Consider the following 19,335-nt stretch of genomic DNA (forward strand, 5'->3'; position numbering starts at 1 on the left):
ATCTTTGCTGTTCCGCAGAAGGCTCTGGCTGCCTGTTTATCAGATCTTGCTGGGAGCGCTTGCTTCTGCTTGAAGAAGAAAAACCTTTCCTTCAGGCTCTCGAACACCAGCCTCTTTCAGCCAGGGTCGTGTTACCTATTGGTATGTAACAGACCGATCTACAACTTAGTGGTTTGAGACAAAAGTCGTTATTATCTGTCGCGGTTCTGTGGGTGGGTGGGCTCAGCTGCGCAGCTCTGATGTGGGGCCATCCTGTGCTGGAGCTGAGGACCCCCCCGCTGGGACATCCGGTGGCCGGCTGGCCTCTGTCTCCACGCTCTCTCCAGGTGGCTCGCTCGGGCTTCTTCGTAGCAGGCAGTCCCGGGGTCAGTGGACTTCTGACCTGGTGACTGGCTCCCCCCCGGAGCGGTGTGCTCCGAGAGACGGGAGGTGCACGCGGCCAGTCTCCTAGGGCTGGGCCCAGAGACTTCCCAGGGTCACCGCCACCGTAGGCTGTCACCCACGGGGAGGGGACACAGATGCTTGCGTCTCGATGGGCGAGGATGGCAGGTTTGTTGTGATCTGTGATCACCACAGCTGGGGAGGAGGCGTTTGGCAGGCTCCGTGGGGTCTGAACGCCTTTGACTGCTCACTCCCATGTGACCCAGCGTCTGCTGAGTCCCTTAGGAAAGATCGGGAGCCTGGCCTGCCACACCTGGAGACAGGCTGCGTGGCCCAGGTGATTGGCTCAGCCTGGGATCTGCCTCTTTGGGGAGCTGGGCAAAAGCCCATCTGGCTCACACGCTGAGACCAGACAAGCCAGACGGCATGTAGGGTCTGTGGGGCACCGGGCAACGGAGGACACGCTGCAAGGTGGAGGACCAAGGAGCAAAGGAGCAGGAGAGGCGAGGTGAACACAGGCAGGACTCAGGAAGGCAGGCAGCCTGACCCTTCCCTCCCACCCCCCACAGCCTCAGGAGCAGAACAGCTGGGGCTCTAGAGTAGGGCACTTGTCCCTGGAGGGTGGGGGACAGGCACAGAGGTCAACAGCCCAGACCCAGGGTCGCCAAGCTGGCTTCTGGAACAGGAACTCACAGAGCCTGCACAGTCAGAAGCTGGTCCTAAAAAGAAAGCCACAGACGTGTGCTGACAGAGCCTGGGTATGATTAGCTCCAAACACAGAATCCGAAGTGACCGGAACCCGGGGCCCTTGAGACGGAGCTCCTGAATGATGGTGGCTTCGGATCCCAACTGTTTCTAAGAACCACAGTGGGCAGGGTCTGTAGGGGGATCCAGGAATTCGAGAGAACCCCACAGGGCCTAACTCTGGACCCCTTCCCTTCAGGATTCTGGTTCTGGCTGAGGATGTTGGGCAGAATGTTCCAGAAGTTCCCTAAGGTTCTGGGGATCTCTCTGTAACCAAGGACCAACCTGGGACCTGGGACCAAAGGTCCCTGGAAACTCTGGTTCAGAGCTAAGACCCCTTAGCATCTGTCCCCCTGCTTCCCCCACAAAGGATTCACACTGAAACAAATCCTAAGTAGGGCCCAGCAAAGGCCTGGTGGGTTGGCATGAGTGTTAGTGGAATAATTGAATGATGAATTTAAACATGACGTCTTAACTGATGAATGGATAAAGAAATTGTGGTTTTGGGGCGCCTGGGTGGCGCAGTCGGTTAAGCGTCCGACTTCAGCCAGGTCACGATCTCGCGGTCCGTGAGTTCGAGCCCCGCGTCAGGCTCTGGGCTGATGGCTCGGAGCCTGGAGCCTGTTTCCGATTCTGTGTCTCCCTCTCTCTCGATGCCCCTCCCCCGTTCATGCTCTGTCTCTCTCTGTCCCAAAAATAAATAAAAATGTTGAAAAAAAAATTTTTTTAAAAGAAATTGTGGTTTATATACACAATGGAGTACTACATGGCAATGAGAAAGAACGAAATGTGGCCCTTTGTAGCAACATGGATGGAACTGGAGAGTGTGATGCTAAGTGAAATAAGCCATACAGAGAAAGACAGATACCATATGGTTTCACTCTTATGTGGACCCTGAGAAACTTAACAGAAGACCATGGGGGAGGGGAAGGAAAAAAAAAGTTAGGGAGGGAGCCAAACCATAAGAGACTGTTAAAAACTGAGAATAAACTGAGGGTGGATGGGGGGTGGGAGGGAGGGGAGGGTGGGTGAGGGGCATGGAGGAGGGCACCTGTTGGGATGAGCACTGGGTGTCGTATGGAAACGAGTTTGATGGCAAATTTCATATTTAAAAAAAATAAAAATAAAAATAAACACGGCCTCTTATTTCTAAGCAAAGACACCGAGCTAGACTGGAAAGGTGTAGAAATAGTTGAGAAGGTTCCCCTCACTCAGCTTGTCCTCAGGTCCCCAGCATGCATGACCAGAGTGAGGTCACCAGACCCAGAAAGGGAGCCTTGTACAACACGACCGACTGAACCTTGTCCAGACGTCACCAGGGTTTCCGCTCGTGTCCTTTTCTGCCCCAGGACCCCATCGGGACCCCACAGGGCTTTATTTTTAGCTGGGTCTCCTGGTCCCTTCCCGTCTGGAAGGGCTTCTTGTACTTTCTTTGTTTCTCACACCCCTGGTGCTTTTGGAAAGCACTGATCAGTTATTTTGTAGGATGTCCCTCAGTTTGGGTTTGTCTGAGGCTTGGGTTCGTCAGGAGTGGCTCGAAGGTGTGCATTCTGGGCAAGAACCATGCCTCCTGCCGGGGGCGGGGGGTGGGGGGAGGGGTTGGTCACGGTGTCCATGTCCTGTCACGCTGAGGATGACCTTGATCACCAGGCTCCTCTACCCTCAAGTCCCCATCTTTCCTACAAATTCCTTGGGAGAGGTACTTTGAGACCATGCAAATCCGGTTTCTCCTTAAACTTCCACCCGTTAGTTTTAGCATCTGTCGGCGGATCTTGTCTCCAGCAATTACTGTTGCAAAGTTTGCCTAATGGTGATTTTCTTAATTCCTGCTTTCCTTCCACATTTATTGCTTAGAAACTCTACTGTAAGAAAGAACTAGCCCTCCTCCCCCATGTGTGTATTTATGTGATTATTTCCATCAGTATAAACCCCTGGGTATTTCCTTTCTTCTATGAATAACAATCTGATATGGTGGTTTTTCATTTTCTGGCTCAGATTGTGTCAGACTTAGCCTAATATCAGGATCTTCTTCAGTTTTGTGCTCGTGTTTTTGGCCAGCCCATGCCCCCTTGTCTTTCCGGGGGCACATTCTTGCTTTCTCGAATCACAAGGTGTTCAGGGTTCGGCTTCTGTTTTCCCTTCCCCAGCCCTACAATCAGTCCTTCTCCAAGGAGCCCTGGGTCCTGTCCCTGGAGCAGGTGCCTAGAAACCAAGGTCTGGAGGCCGAGTGTGCTCATTGCTTCTGGGGCATCACTGCTTTTAGGCCCCTTCAGGGGACAGAGCTGGGATAACATGGGCGCGCACTAACACATCACACGTGTTTCTGGCTCTGCCCACCTGTCTGTACATTGAGAACCATGAGTTGGCTCCGAGCTCTCAAATTCTAGTCCCAGCAGCAGGAGCTCCACCTTACGGGTCTCCCCTTTTCTTATTTGTAACTTCTTTCTCCAGCCGGGAGAAGCCTTCCTCAGTAGCTACAATGTATTTTCTTAACTCAAGTATGCAGGAGTTCCGAATTGCTAACCCACACCCCCTGTGGGAAACACTTTCCCAGTCGGTGACAGGGTGACAGCGTCTGTGTTTGGTGTCTTGTCTTTGGCTCTCCACTGTTTGGTCAGGACCCTGTTTTCCAAAGTCTCTTAGGTGAGTGGTTTTATTTTGTTTTGTTTTGTTCTTTGTTTTTTCCCTATCCCCTTCTATGTGGGTAAGCTATGTATTTGTACTCGTTTGGGCCATCTGTTGGTATGAATACTCCACTTTGGGTTTCCCTCTCGTCTTGGTTGGTTACAGTCATTTTTTGTGTGTTGGGTATATGAGGGGCACATGGAACAATACAGTGCTTTGAAGTCAGATCTGTCCTGAAAGACCCACTCCGAGAAGGGTCACTCCCTGTGTCCTCTGCATCCCAATCCCATCCCCATCACTCCATTCCTCTAGCGCCCACCCCTCTAGAGAGCCCGTCTCTTCCATATCTGACTCCTGCTGTCCAAAAAGCGGGTTGTGTACTTTGTAACCCTTTCTTACGCGATTGGTAGCAGACCATACTATTCTTTCGCCCTTTGCTTTTCTAACGGGATGGTACGTTGTGGAATTCTCTCCACATCTGTTCACATCACCCCTCCCTCCTTTACAGCTGCACAGTGCTCCACGTGTGCAGGTACCAGAGTTTATTCAGCCACTTCCCTCTGTCCGGGCACTTAGGTTGCTTCTCATAGTTTTGCGTTTACCAATGATGCTTCCGTGAATGAACTTGCAGGTGTATTTTTTGTAGAGCTGGGGGTTATCTTCATGGTAGAGTCCACGGAGTCGAGTCGCTACGTTGGTGAGCCAGTGCATTTGTTGCAAAGTTGCCTTTCTGAGAAGTTTTTTGCTCAGCTGTTGGAAAATACTTGTTTCTTGTTACAAGTCAACGGTTCGTGTCCATCGTGAGTCCATCACAGATGAGTATTAGAGGGGGCGGGTCATGTGTTTCAGTGACACAGCTCATCGGGGGCCAGTCAGGAACTCAAAGCTAGCTCTCTAGACTCCCAGGCTCCTTCCCTGTTTCCTGCTGCTCCTGGATAATGGGGGTGGAGTCTACAGGCAAGTGGGGTCCATGGCCAAGTGGGTGCTTGGCAGGTAGGTGTGATGTTGTCCATGGGGCTGGTGGGCCATACCACAGGCCTGAGTCTCATTTTCACCTCTTGGTTTAAGCCACCTCATCACAGACACCTCATGACTTGGGCTCCTTGGGGAAATCTAGGCTAATATAATTTTCCCCAAAACTAAGGAATGTGCTCTCATCTGAACATGGGAAATAACTGATTAATTTACCCTTAAGTGTTAGTACCGGGAGCTGTTTTTTCTCTTTGTAATCAGTGTTCACACTTCCCTTACTCCACACACAGTAGACTAAGCCTCCTTAGTTAGAGAAGAAAGAACTCCACCGAAGGCCCTTGTACCTTATCATCTGGGTCCCTGCGCTCCCGGGTCACATGACCAAACTGAGCCCAGGGAGATTTACCCAGGCTCTTTCTCCCGCAAAGGAGGAGAAGGGAAGGCCGGTCCCACTCTGTCCAGGGCTCTGAGTGTGGCACTTGCACTCAAGAGAAGGAAGAGGCCAGGAGCTGCTGGGGCAGGAGGGGTCTCTCTGACCTGGTCCCAGAGCAGAGGACCCCTTGGGCTCCCCACCAGGTGTCCCCAACCACCCCACCCACACACACACCCACTAGCCCAGCCTGCCTACCCTGGTGGACCCCCTGCTTGGAGAGTCAGGGAAGAGGGCATGTCCTCTTGACCGTAGGTTCTTCTCACTGCCTGTCTCTCTCTAGTAAGTTCTAGCCGGCTGGGCTGGACCTTCCCTGTCATCCATTCAGCTGCCTCCCATGCCTTGCCCTCCCCTGACCTGGAAGCTGGGCCTCCCCAGGCTCGCTTGAGGTCCATCTTTCCTTTCACTCAGTACACCGAGCACCATATGAACTCCAGGCGCAGGGGCGGGGCAGGGGCAGGGGCAGGGAGATGAATGGGACCCAAGCCTGTCCCTCCTGAGGAACTCGCATCACAGTTCAGCGGGGGAGACCGCAGATAAAGGGATAGTTACCGACTCAGGCAGGAGATGCTCAGATGGGGTCTACAGAGGGCCTCTCGACATCAAGAGGGGGTCACTGGAGATACGGTCAACCGAGCTGAGCCTGGAAGGACGGGCGGCAGTTGTCCAAGCCAAGAAGGGAGCGTGAGCAAAGGCGGCGCTGTGGCAGGAGCTCCGCGTGGGGGATGCACCGGGGGCAGGTCAGGAGATGGGCAGCTTTGGGTAGCAGAATTGGCCGCTGGGTTCAATCCCAACTCCATTGTTTGAGGAGTTCTTTGTTTTACTCACTGCTGCTCCCTCCTGCCTGCAACGGTGCCTGGCGTCTTGTAGGTGTTGAGTAATTATTTTGAATCTCAATTCTGTATCTCTAAAATAGGAATAACACTTCCGTTTGTCTGTATCCCGATATTCTAGAAAAGGACCCAGAGTAGAGCAGGTGCCGGATAAACCTGTGTTGAGCGGCTGGCCGGCTGAATGGTACAGGGCTTGGCCCATACGTCGCGCTGACTAATTAGCAGCTATGATTGTTATGGCCGTGTGTAGCCAGAGGAGCAGTTACGAGCCACAGCATGACGGAGGTGGGCCTCGTGTGCAAAGGCAGATCCGGCAACCCTTTGGCGGTTAAGGAGGGACAGTGCTCTACTTGTTCGTAAGAAGAATCGTGAACTTTTGTTGAGCAGATTAAACGCTTTACAAATGTTCCTTCTCTTCAGTGACTCTTGGGGACTCGGAGTGAATTCCGGTCCCTGGGGCTGTCCTGTCTGCCACTCCATTGAGTGGCCATCCGTGGCACCCAGGCCATTCTGTGGCCACCCGGGCTGGGCGCGGGCATATGCAGAGGGGTTCATCCTCTAGAGACACGCCCAGCCCCTGCCGAGGACCTCAGCTGGGTGCGGGGGTCCTGTCCCTTGGAGAGAGGCTCCCAGTGAATTTCCCAAGGCCCAAAAAGGCAAAGAGCAAGGCCTCAAATGGTGGCAGAGCCAGGAGCCATCCGATGGAAACGTTCCATCTAGAACGTTCCGTCTGACCTAGAGAGCAGGTCACCAGCTTCCGCTTAATGCAGCCTGCCTGATTATAGGAGCCAAATGGGTTTTTTAAATTTATGACGAGGTATCTTAGGCATACCAAAGAGTATACATGCCTACATGTACCGTCGAGAAAGTAAATACGAGTCGGGTGTGTTGCACCTATTGAATTCCAAAATTCTTTTTTTTTGTTTTTAGCTTTTTTAATGTTTATTTATTTTTGAGGCAGAGACAGAGCATGAACAGGGGAGGGGCAGAGGGAGAGGGAGACACAGAATCCAAAGCAGGCTGCAGGCTCTGAGCTGTCAGCACAGAGCCCGACGCGGGGCCTGAACTCACGGACCGTGAGGTCATGACCTGAGCCGAAGTCGGACGCTTAACCGACTGAGCCACCCAGGCGCCCCTAATTCCAAAATTCTTTTGCGTGGTTTGCAAGAGCTGCTGTTCTGGCCTCTTTTCCGCCTGCAACCTCGGCTCTTCCCTCGCTCGCCAGGATGCTCCATCGCCCCGACAGGCTGCAGCCTCCCACCCTCCTGGTTTTCCTTTGCACCTGCTGGTCCGCTGACTGCGCGCCCCTCCTCTGCCGTCACCGAGCTGGTCTCACTAGACTTGCACACGTCCGCTTCAATGCTGCCCATCTTTCAGGGACAGTTCCCGAAGTGCCCTCCCAGGCAGGTTGAGGCTGCTGCATTCTTCGTGCCGTCCCGTGCCTGGCGCTCACATCGCCACCGTGATCTGCTGGTCTTTTCCCCTCCCTGGGTCATGAGGTCCTTGAACGCCAAAGGCCTTGGTCTCTCGGCGTTTGCCTGTGGCTTAGTCCGGAGCTTGGATCAGCACGGGTGCTCTGGGCATATTGGTTGGAAGCACGGTCCTTAGGTGACCCCTGAGTTCTCTCTCTCTGGGGAGGGGTTCCGCCGCATCCCTTCGATGGGCCACTCCGGTGATTTTGAATTTCCAGGCAGGAGTGGATCGGAGTGAATCTTCCTCCTCCCAAAATACAGAAGTCTCCTCGAGACCGAGAAACCCTTGGAATGGTGGCTGAGCCTGAGTCACTCCAGAGAACACGGTCAGCGAGTCGTGGAAAGAATTTGGATGATCTGGTGCCTCCCCTTGTCTTGCTATCACTTTCCCTGCCTTTGACTTCAAACTGATCAAGCTGAAGCGGCTTGGCCAAGTCACACAACTAGCGAACTACGGAGTCAGGGCTGATGTATTTGAGGCCAATGCTTCTCACTTCCTATCAGTTTTTCAAAACCCGAGTGTCGCCTTGCAGAAGACAATGGGGATTGTTTTTGCTTAGTTCCCAGTTACACACGTGGTTCCAGTGGATGTAGGTTACCGTGAGGGTGTGCCATTTAAAAACTTGTTTTAATGTTCATTTTTGAGAGAGAGAGAGCGTGAGTGGGAGAGGGGCAGAGAGAGAGGGAGACACAGAATCCGAGGCAGGCTCCAGGCTCCGAGCTGTCAGCACGGAGCCCGACGCGGGGCTCGAACCCATGGGCGGTGAGATCGTGACCTGAGCTGAAGTGGGATGCTCAACTGACTGATCCACCCAGGTGCCCCGAGGATGTGCCATTTGAAAGCAATGGAGAACGTTCTGGACTGAGCTGTGGGCAGGTGGACTAAGCTGGCCTGACAGTGGTGAGTTCGAGTGACAGGAGGTACCCAGAAAACAACAGTGGAGCTCCTGTGAGGGGGATTCGAAGGGCAGATGAGGAAGCAAACAAAATGCACTTAATGTGTATTCTGTGCGAGTACGAGTTCCTTGGTCATAAGCGGCGGATGTGGATAAGGAATGGGTTTGACTGCCTTCAGCAAAAACACAGCATTTTTCAGGGTAGTTAGAGAAGGTCATTTATGGGACAGAACCTGAAAAAGGGCAGAAGTCAGGCTGGCTCCAGGCACCCAGGTGGCACCTTCTGGAGCCCTGGCCGCGATGACCCAGCATTTAGAGCCGACCCGCCCTCAGCGCCCTACCCCGGGGTTGGGCTCTGGGAGCTTCTGATGGACTCGGCCTGGGTGGAAATGTCACCAAAAGAAGGCCATGGACGCCGGCAGGCCGGGTGGCCAGCGACCGCGGTGCCTGCTGGCCCTGACGGGCTGTGACTGCAGGGGCCACACGGGGGCCTTGACTTCTGTCGGGGCTCCCCTCCCACGTGGCCCTGCAGCCCCCACACCCGGGCCGCACCCCGCATCCTGTACTCCTGTGGCCTCTTTTCCAAGGCCCTACGTCCCCACTGGGCAAACTATGAGCGTGGTTTTCAGAAGCGGCCCAGCAGAGGACCGGCTGGCAGGTGGGCTCGGAACGGAGCGGTCCGTCAGTTGGGTGGCCCCTTCCTGGTTGGAACTGCTTCTGGCATTGAGCAGACCACTGCTCAATCACCAGTGAGTGATTGAGTATCACCAGTACCTCTGGGGTCCCCCAAGCACCCTTCCCTGACCCCATCCACTGCCCCTCTCCACTCACTAGTATGGGCTCGCCTGCCTTCGTGTTTGTGATTCTCTCGCTTTTTCCTTGGAATTTTGTCACGTTTGTATCTCTGGATAACGTAGGGCTGTTTCCAAACTTTCTATAAAGGGAAACACCCTTCGAGTGCTCTTTGGCCACAAGCCTTTTCACGCATCGCTGCTTTAGCCATCCATACGTGTGTGCGATGGCATTTTCCCCGCCGTACGTAAGTGCCGTGTGTGAAACGGGACAGTAGGTCCAGGCTGCCGCGGGTGGCCCTGTCCGTGAACGTTCACGGCTGTGTAACCTGGTGGGTCGTCGCAGGTGTGTTCAGGGTGGGAGCCCGAAGGTGGGGTGGCGGGTCACAGGGCCTGCGTATGGTCAGCTTTACAAGGTGATGTCATCCTGCTTTCCCGAGTGACAGCATCCAGCTTGTGCTCCTGTCACTTCAGAAGCTGTGTCGTCAGTGTTGGGCGGTTGGTTGGACCTTAGAGCTCTTGTGAAGCCGATGACTGTTGGGTAAAAGCTCGTATTTTAATTTGCGTTTCTCTGATCACTGAGGTTTAGCTTCTTTATGGCCATTCACTCTTTTGGGAAGTTCCCGAACGTGGTTTTTGCCCAGTTTTCTACTGGAAGTTTATCATTTTCTCACTGACTTGACTGTAACAAGATCTGTGTGATATATAGAGCATATATAAGGTGTATATATGACACATGTACATCCCAGTTTATGATTTAATAACTTCACTTTTTTATGGTCTTTTTTGATAAACATTAAAGTTAATGTGATTGCTTGTATTAGTATTCTCTCTTATAGCATGAGCCTTATGTCTTATTAGGATAGCCATATACGATATAGGATATATATAAGATATATATAAGATATCTTATATATATCTTATATTTCTTATCAAGATATCTTATATATATCTTATATATCTTATTAAGATATCCATATAGGAGTGAAGATGCATAGGGGCACTTGTACCCCAATGTTTATAGCAGCACTTTCAACAATAGCCAAACTGTTGGCTTATAGCTTGAGCCTTATGTCTTATTGATAGCCATATACGATATAGGATATATATAAGATATATATAAGATATATAAGATATATATAAGATATATATATAAGGAATATATATATATAAGGAATATATATATATAAGATATATATAAGATATATATATATATAAGATATATCTTATATATATGTTATATATCTTATATATATATTATATATATATAATTAAGATATATCTTATATATATATATATCTTATATATATCTTATTAAGATATCTTATATATATCTTATATATCTTATTAAGATATCCATATAGGAGTGCAGATGCATAGGGGCACTTGTACCCCAATGTTTATAGCAGCACTTTCAACAATAGCCAAATTATGGAAAGAGCCTAAATGTCCATCAACTGATGAATGGATAAAGAAACTGTGGTTTATATACACAATGGAATACTACATGGCAATGAGAAAGAATGAAATGTGGCCCTTTGTAGCAATGTGGATGGAACTGGAGAGGGTTATGCTAAATGAAATAAGTCATACAGAGAAAGATACCATATGTTTTCACTCTTGTGTGGATCCTGAGAAACTTAACAGAAGACCATGGGGGAGGGGAAGGAAAAAAAAATAAGAGGTTAGAGAGGGAGGGAGCCAAACCATAAGAGACTCTTAAAAACTGAGAACAAACTGAGGGCTGATGGGGGGTGGGAGGGAGGGAAGGGTGGGCAATGGGTATTGAAGAGGGCACCTGTTGGGATGAGCACTGGGTGTTGTATGGAAACCAATTTGACAATAAATTTCATATTAAAAAAATTTAATTTAATTTAATTTAATTTAAAAAAAGATATCCCTTACCAAAAGGTCATGAAGATAGTCACTTCTATTGTCTTCTAAAAGGTCTTAAGTTTTCCCTTCCACAGCTGTCTCTAATCCATTGGGAATTGATGAAATACTGATTCAATTCCATTCCCCTCCCCCCACCAGATACTTAGTTACTCTAGCACTATTTATCCACAGGCCTATTTCTTCCCACTGATCAGCATTGTCCATGCACATGTAGCTGTTTCTGTTCTCTTGGTCTGTCTGTCTAAGATTTCATTAGTCAAGCAGCATGGTGATTCTTGAGGTCTTTTGGAGCAAATCCCCCTCCCTTATTCTTCTTTAGTGAAGATCTTAGCTATTGTTATCCCTTCTCAATTTGATACACATTTTAGAGCCAGCCTATCAAATAGCACCAAAAACCCTGAAGAAATTTTGCCTGGAGGGTAGCAAATCTGTAGATCACATTGGAAAGAACTGATGATTTGGGGATGTGGAATCTTGCACTCCATGAAGATGGTATATCTCTCCCTTTTTATGTTGGTCTAATTTTAAGTCTGTTGGTAAAGTTTTCTGATATTCTTTATAAAGATTTTACACATGCTTGTGATTATTTTAAATAAATCTTCATTAAGATACAGAAGGGATGTCTGGGTGGCTTAGTTGGTTAAGCGTCCAACTCTTTGATTTTTCACTCAGGTCATAATCTCACAGTTCGTGGGATTGAGCCCCGCTTTGGGCTCTGTGCTGTCAGTGCAGAGCCTTCTTGGGATTCTCTCTCTCTCTCTCTCTCTGCCCCTCCCCCTTCTCTCTCTCTCACACACACACAATAAATAAATAAACTTAAAAAAAAGATACACTCTACAAACCACAAAATTCACCTATTTAAAGCATACAATTCCGTGGTTTTAGTATATACACAGAGTTGTGCCACCATCACCAAAATCTGTTTTAGAACATTTTTCTCACCCCAAAAGAAGTGCTTTTATCATCCATCAGGCAGTCACTCTCTGATTCCCCTCCCACCCAGTCCCGGGCAGGGAGGGACGAGTGAACGAGGGAGTGAAGGAATGGAAGTAAGCTTCATGTCCCGTGTTGCTCAGCCCCAGACTTTGCTTTCTGTGTTATTTTGGTTTTGTTTCTCCTCCTGCGTTTATTACTGCTGTGGCTTCCAGGCTAATCTCCCTCTCTTCATCCTGCACACTCTGGCCAGACAACTTTGTCCCAGGAAAAGAATGTTCCAACCACTTCTCTCCTAGGAAGCCCTCCGTGGCTCCCCTGGGAGCTTCACTCCCAGCCTGGTTTCCACGGGGAAGTTCAGGCTGATGAGTCAAGCACTGTAGAAACAGACTTCGGGGTGTAACAGACTTCCGTGAGGCGGAGAAGGCCTTGGTTTGCTGCAGAGCCCTCAGAACGTAAATACGGTCGACCTGATTATTCCCCTCCACTTCCCCCTGAGTCAGAGTTATCTCGGGTTAACTCAGGGAAGAGGCTAAATTAAGCCTTGAAGCCAAGCTGCCTCCCTGACAGGCACTTTGTTTTGCTTGAGTGACTGTGATGATCGGTCTTGGGTTTTAAGGGCAACACTAACAGCGTCTCTTTAGACCAACCGTGGCGATGCATTCCCTGCCCTGCAGAGACCGGGAGATGCCCGTCCATCCGCAGTACACATTCATTCTGCACGCTTCTCCCAGCGCCTGGCCCACGCCGGGCACCGTGCTTGGAGGTGAACTTTCAGCAGCTTGCTCTCTTGGGGCTCGAGGTCCAGCTAAAGAGACTCCAAGCCACAAGAGACCCTCTAAGGAGATAACGGCTACTCGTTGGCTAGATGTCTGTCCAGAGCAGAGAAAGGAGTGGGTTTCTAAAGTTCTTGCACCTTCTCGTGACTTGGTGCAGAGGCTGGGCTATGGAGTGAGCAGAAGAAAAGAGACGATCATCACTCTAGCACTCACAAACAAGCAAGCGGACACAACCCCTTTGGGGGACCGTCGAGCACCATCTAGTAAACCGCAACACGTGCACGCCCTATACCTCAGCGGTTCCTCTCCCGGGCTCAGGTAGCCAGTAGGACATTGCACACGTACAAGTTTTACGTCAAAAGGAAAATTGCGAGGAAATATTGAACGCTAGTTAACCCATGCATGCTGCAGGATTTAAGCAGACGTGTAATCATATTTGCAGTTTATTTTGGAATACACCCAAAAAGGAAGATGGACGGGTAGGCGCACAGATATTTGCTAAAGCAAGTGTACTAACCTGTTCATGGTGGCATTCCGATGGTGTGTGTGTGGGTGCTCGCTGGAAATTTTTTTTTTTTCTTTATGTTGAAAAATTGTATGTAAAACGTTGGGGGAAATGCACACTTAACGTTTGCCAGCAGACGTGTGCAAGAACGTTCCGAGCAGCATGATGGCTTCAGACTGGAAGAAATCCAAATGTCCATCAGCAGTAAATAGAGACATAAATCATGGGTCTGTTTATATAATGGGGTACTGTTCTCAGTAAGAATGAATGAGCCACAAGCTACACGCAACACAGGTGAATTTCACCAGCATAGGACTGAGGGGGAGAACAAGGATGTGTTGTATGATTCTATTCGTGTAAAATTTACAGACACGCAGAACTAACCTAGGGTGTAGAAACCAGGGTAGTGGGTTTTTTTTTGGGGGGGGGGGGGAAGGGGGAGAAGGCAGAAAAGATAGTAAATGGAATAGGATGCCACGGGGGCCTCCTGGGGTTCTGGAAGGTTCTGTTTCTTGATCTTGATGCTAGCTAAACAGTTGGGAACATTTGTCAAGCTATACATTTAAAGTCTGTGCACTTTTCTGTGTGTGTATTATGCATCATTAAAAACCGTACTAGGAAAAAGAAGAAAGACAACCGAATAGATCCAGCCGGATGCTTGGCCTAGCCTGAGCCTGTCCGGTTATACTAAAGCTGTGAACGAAATGGGACTTCGCTTTAAGACATTTATCCACTCATTTGTGCATGCACTCACGCTGCATTAATTCCCCTGTCTTCACTCATTGTCTGTCTGTCCCTGACACAGACACCTGTTCGCATGTACTGGGCTCCAAATCTAGACTTGATCCACACGGCCTTACCCAGCCCTTTTGGGGATTCACAGGCCCAGGGGAAGAGATGTGTAGATAATTCACTTTGCAACCACACCCTCCACCTTCCTGGATTCCTGTTTGTGATCCTTCCCGGGTATTTGCCCTGAGATATCTTCTGACCCCTGTATTAAAAAGAGATTTATTGTAAGGAATCAGCCCATGTCATGATGGAGGCTGGCGAGTTTCGAGATCTGCAGGGTGAGTCAGCAGCTAGGAGACTCAGGAGAGCCGGTGGGTTTAGTTTCAGGACAAAGGCTAACAAGCTCAAGACCCAGGAAGAATCAGCGTTTCAGTTTGAATTCAAAGGCAGGGAAAGTGATGCCCCAGCTCAAAGGCAGGCAGGCAGGAGAAACTCCTCCTACTCAGCCCTTTTGCTCTCTTTGGGTCTTCGGCTGATTAGGTGAGGCCCACCCACTTCAGGAGGAGCCATCTGCTATCCTCAGTCTCTCCATTCGCATGTGAATGTCATCCAGAAAAAGCTTCATGGAGTCGCCCCAAATAATGTTTGACAGATGTCAGGGCACCCCACGACCCAGGCAACGTGACGCATAAAATTAACCATCACCATGCCGGAGCCTGAAACACTGCCTGGCTGTAAAGGAGGAAGTGCACCCGGGGTGAGGTGGGGGGCTGGCCTGGTCTGAGTCCCATCCCATCAAGTAGACAAGCTGCTGCCGTGACACACACACTGATCGTTTTTTACATACGGTTCAGATTAGTGGCTGGTGGAAAACGGTTTTCTTTTGGTGGTTTTCTATTTGTCTCATCTGTTCTTTGCTCCTCTTTCCTTTTATCCTGGTTTTTGTTTTTTTGGACTAATTGATTATATCTTACAGTTCAGTTTTTATCTCCACTATTGGCTGACTAGCTCTTCTACTTTTTCGTTTTCTTTAGGAGTTGCTCCAGTCTTTGTTAACTTAACACCATCGATCTCTAAATCCTATTAAAGTACTTCACATAAAATATAAGATCCTTAATGTTAATTTTTATTATTTATTTGTTCATCATTATTATTTTTTTAAGTAAACTCTACCCCCAAGGTGGCTCTTGAACTCACGACTCCACGATCAAGAGTCGCGTGTTCTACCGACTGAGCCAGCCAGGTGCCCCTGAAATATAAGATCCTTACAACAGATTTACTGTCTCCACTTTCTGTGCTATTCTTATCACATGTATTTTAGTTCTACATTTGTTATAAACCCTATAATATTTTTTAAAAATCTAAACAATTAGCTTTTAGAGCTATTAAAGGTGAAAAAAATTTTTAAAAAAAGAAATGATTTCGGTTACTGCAAAATGCCTCATACAAAAAAAAAATCTGGAACCTATGAATACAGTTCAAAAGATAATGAGGGAAAAATGAACAGCCAGGTGTCCCCCACCCAGCTTAACAAAGGGCAAGTGGCCAGTGTATTGAAGATTCTTGGTGCTCCTTCCAAATGGCCTCCCTCTTCGTCCTCGCCTGTGAGAAGCCTCTCTCCCGAATTTTGCGTTAATTATTCTCTTGCTTTGTCTAAAAACCAAACACGGTAGCACCTCGGATGGCAAGTAACGTGTTCTGCGAGTGTTCCGCAAGACGAACAAACATTGCTCACAAATGTTAACTTGATAAACGAGCGATGTCTTGTAGTGCGCGTAGTACGTGACGCGGGACGTCACATGATCACGACTGAGCCAGTGGTTCTTGAAATTCGCTTGATATACAAGTGCTTTGGATTACAGGCATGTTTCCGGAACGAATTATGCTTGAAAACCAAGGCTTTTTACTGTATGCGTCTCTAAACACTATGTTGTTTGGTTATGCCTGTTCTCAGCCTTTGTGGTTTGACTCCTGCTGCACAAAGTCTTCTGCATCACATGCTGGGGCTTTTTCCACGTTGTCACAGGTGCCCTCAGCCCGTTCATTTCACTGCCGTATAATATTCCATCACGTCCAGACGTGTCTAGTGGGCGGACCACCACGGGTCCATCTGTTCTACACTCGATGCACGTTTGGGTGGCTTCTGGTCCTCTGCTGTCACAAACGGAGCTTGTACGAGCGTCTCGCCCACGTCCCCAAGTGCACAGGTGCCCAGCCCCGTTGTACAAGATGTGTCCCTTTAACGCCAAGGAACCTTCCAACTCAAACTCCTGCTAGAGTGTCTTACGGTAGTCTTCTCATCCTCTTGCCGTCCTTCTGGCCCCAGTGAGTCACCTTCCCTGGGTCCCGACCACCCCTGCCCACGTGGCAGCCAGTGCTCCTGTCGTGTGTAGGAACCCCTCTTTGCACATACGCAGGATGGGACCTTTCTGGGGTGTGATGTAGGACGTGAATGCACGTTAAATTCCCGCTGCCGTGGAGGGTGCCTGTGTTTTCGTTCAACTGCTCTGCAGTAGCTTCTGTTCTCTGCTTCAAGGAAGAGGGGAGAGAACAAGCTTGGTAGAGAAGGTGGCACCCAGGCTGGACTCCTGGGCCGATCTCTTCGAGCCAGTGTCAGGACAGTCACCCTTGAAATTGACAAGCCGTGCTCTGCTACCGCTCCGTGGCTCAGAGCGGCGTGTCCCGGGATGGGATCCCTCCCTGGGTGATTTTTCACTCCCACGCACGGTCTAGCGCCCAGGCATGAAATCCCCTCCCCTCCGCCCCGGCTCTGCCCTGCCGTGGAGAGGATGCTTATAAATGATCGTCTTTTGTGCTGCCTCTTTCCATTACAGGTTAGCCTGGGGCGGAAGATAAAGACATTTGCCACCAAGATGGTAATCACGAGTGGAAATGATGAGGACAGAGGAGGCCAGGAGAGAGAGAGTAAGGAAGAGAGCGTCTTGGCGATGCTGGGGATCATCGGGACCATTCTGAACCTGATTGTTATCATATTTGTATACATATACACCACTCTGTGAATGGCTCAGAGGGTGCTGAGGGGCCTCGGGGATGGCCGAGTGACGGGAGTCCTGTGTGTCGGCAGGTGACTGATCGGACGCTGCCGTGCAAGCGAGCAGGCCTGACCTACACACGCTGCTCAAGCAAATGCACCTTCGAACTGTAGAAGAGGTCACAAAAACAAACCACTCCTGCTACGAAGAGCAGACACTAAAGCACAATGAACCCAACAAAACTCATTCACACGACAAGGAACTCAACGTCTTTGGCCCGGGGCCCGAAAGAACACTCAGAAGACCAGCCTTTGACGCCATGGGTGAGCGGATGGGTGCAGAAACTCCTCATCCCGGGTCTCTGATGGATTTCACGCATTGGAAAGGAGGAACAGGGAGGGCGAGGCTCATCGGTGTGTCTCCTGGGACACGGGCTTCACCTTAACTCGACGACGAGCCGTTCGGGACGAGAAACCACAGGGGCAACCCTCTGACAGAATCCCATCCATCAAAAGTGGCTAACTATTTGATACTGGGGAGATAACTTATTTTTCTTTTTTCATTGGCTTGACGTGTGTATCTGTTCATATCAACGTTTATAAATATATATTTTTAATAAATGTGCTCTATTTTTTAGCATGAACCAAATATTTGGAGAGGCGCTCCTCGAGTCCTCGAGCTTTCGTTGGTTTTATCTGCTTCGCCCCGTAGACTGCAGGTGTTGTGTGGCATAGCCGTTCTAGTCCTGCTTCGAACATCTTGACTCTTTTCCCTTCCCCCCCTCTCTCTCTTTCTCTCTCTCTGTCTCTCTCTCTCTCTCTTTGGTCTGGAGGACATTTTTCCATAGTACCAGCCCTGATCCTGGTGGATGCATGTTTTAAGATTGTCCGATGAGCGGCTTTTTGTTGTTATATGGGAGATCTAAAACGATTGTGGGCATGTGGACCTCAGTCGCACCATATCCTTACTGAGAATTTTGCATGAACGAGGACTGAGCGATAGATCAGCTTCGAAAAAAGTAAAAAGGACTGTCATTGAAGAGGAGAGGGCAGCTACGTTCACAGATCAATTCTAGGACGGAATCGTCGGCTTCTTATTGCCAGCATTATTTTTTCATTCTGGTGACATCGATCAGATTTTTATTTTAGCGGCCACATACCGTGCACGTTAGGGAGAACGAGGAGGGAAGGCCAGCACAGGGGCATAATTCCTTCCTTAGTTAGCGAGCTGCCTGGGACCTTTTTCAGAGGAGGTGGGGTGTAAATGGCACGTGGGCTGTCCAGCGTGAGAGCTCACGTGGCTCTTTCGGGCTCTGCAAGGACACCCCCGTGACAGGTGACTTTTTAAGGGCACTAGAAGGGGATGCAGCGATCACCCGAAAAGATCGCTGTGCTTCCTAAAGCTCCTGGTTTACAGCCACACAAAGCTACTTCCTCCCTGGTAGGGATGGGTGAGTATATACAAATTTGCCCTCTGCTCCTGGCTCCCTGAGAAGGGCCTTTGCCTGGCTGTGGCGACATACCCTGACAAAGAGGGTCACGGTTCCTTTTGCCGGTGCCAGACTTGCCCGTGGACGAAAGAAGCAGCAGCTCGCCTAGTTGGGTTCAAATGATGCCCAGGAGGTCGCTACCGCCAGATCTCTCCCTCCCCTTGTGGTGGTGTCTGAAATTCCACCATTAGAGAGTCACTTCTTGTGCTCTTTTAAGGGACCAGGTTCTTTTATAAAGCAGATGCCCCCAAGCACCTGACTCTGACGGTATTCATCAGGTGTCTTCTCTTCCCTCCCAGAAGGAAGTAGACATGCATTTAGGGCACACTGTGTGCCAGAGACTTTATATTCCTTAGGTCACTGAAATCCCCCTATAACCCTGTAATCCCCCTGCGAGATGGGAGGGGCTCTTTTCCCACCATTTGTAATAGAAAGAGCTCCGAGAGATCAGGAAACTTCCCCGAGATCAGGTGGCTGAATCTGCCCAGATCTGCCCGATTCCTCAGCCCAGTGAGGGCTGCGGGGCTGCTAGAGAGAGAGATGATGCACAGGAGGGGAAGGCACAAGAAAGAAAGGGCCCTCAGGGTCATTCACAAACCCGATGGCTTTGTGAAAGTCCAGTTCTGCACATCTCACCCCCCCCTTCCTCCATAAAAATAAATAACCCTTGGGAACTCCTTGGACACTGGCAGAATATCATACAAGTAAGGACGAGGGACAAGAGGAGTCTGGTTGGGAATAAAATGGGCTGTCAGGGGGAGGGAGCCATCTACCAGGTTGTGTGTGATTCTGGAAAGACTGTATGAAAATTCTGAACAGTGAACAGAGTAAACAATAAAGGTGCAATGGATTAAAAAAATACTA

The 19,335-nt window shown here is 49.6% G+C and overlaps 1 long non-coding RNA gene across 2 annotated transcripts in view; it reads left to right on the forward strand.

Moving 5' to 3' along the window:
- The window catches only part of LOC109501014, a 48,842-nt gene extending 29,507 nt beyond the window's left edge, over window positions 1-19,335 (forward strand). For both annotated transcript variants that reach the window (XR_002743258.2, XR_002743257.2), the window contains one exon: window positions 16,824-19,335. This is a non-coding gene — a long non-coding RNA (uncharacterized LOC109501014). The remainder of the gene's footprint in view (window positions 1-16,823) is intronic.

The sequence above is a fragment of the Felis catus genome, chromosome B3, assembly GCF_018350175.1.
Source record: "Felis catus isolate Fca126 chromosome B3, F.catus_Fca126_mat1.0, whole genome shotgun sequence".
Classification (NCBI taxonomy): Eukaryota; Metazoa; Chordata; class Mammalia; order Carnivora; family Felidae; genus Felis; species Felis catus.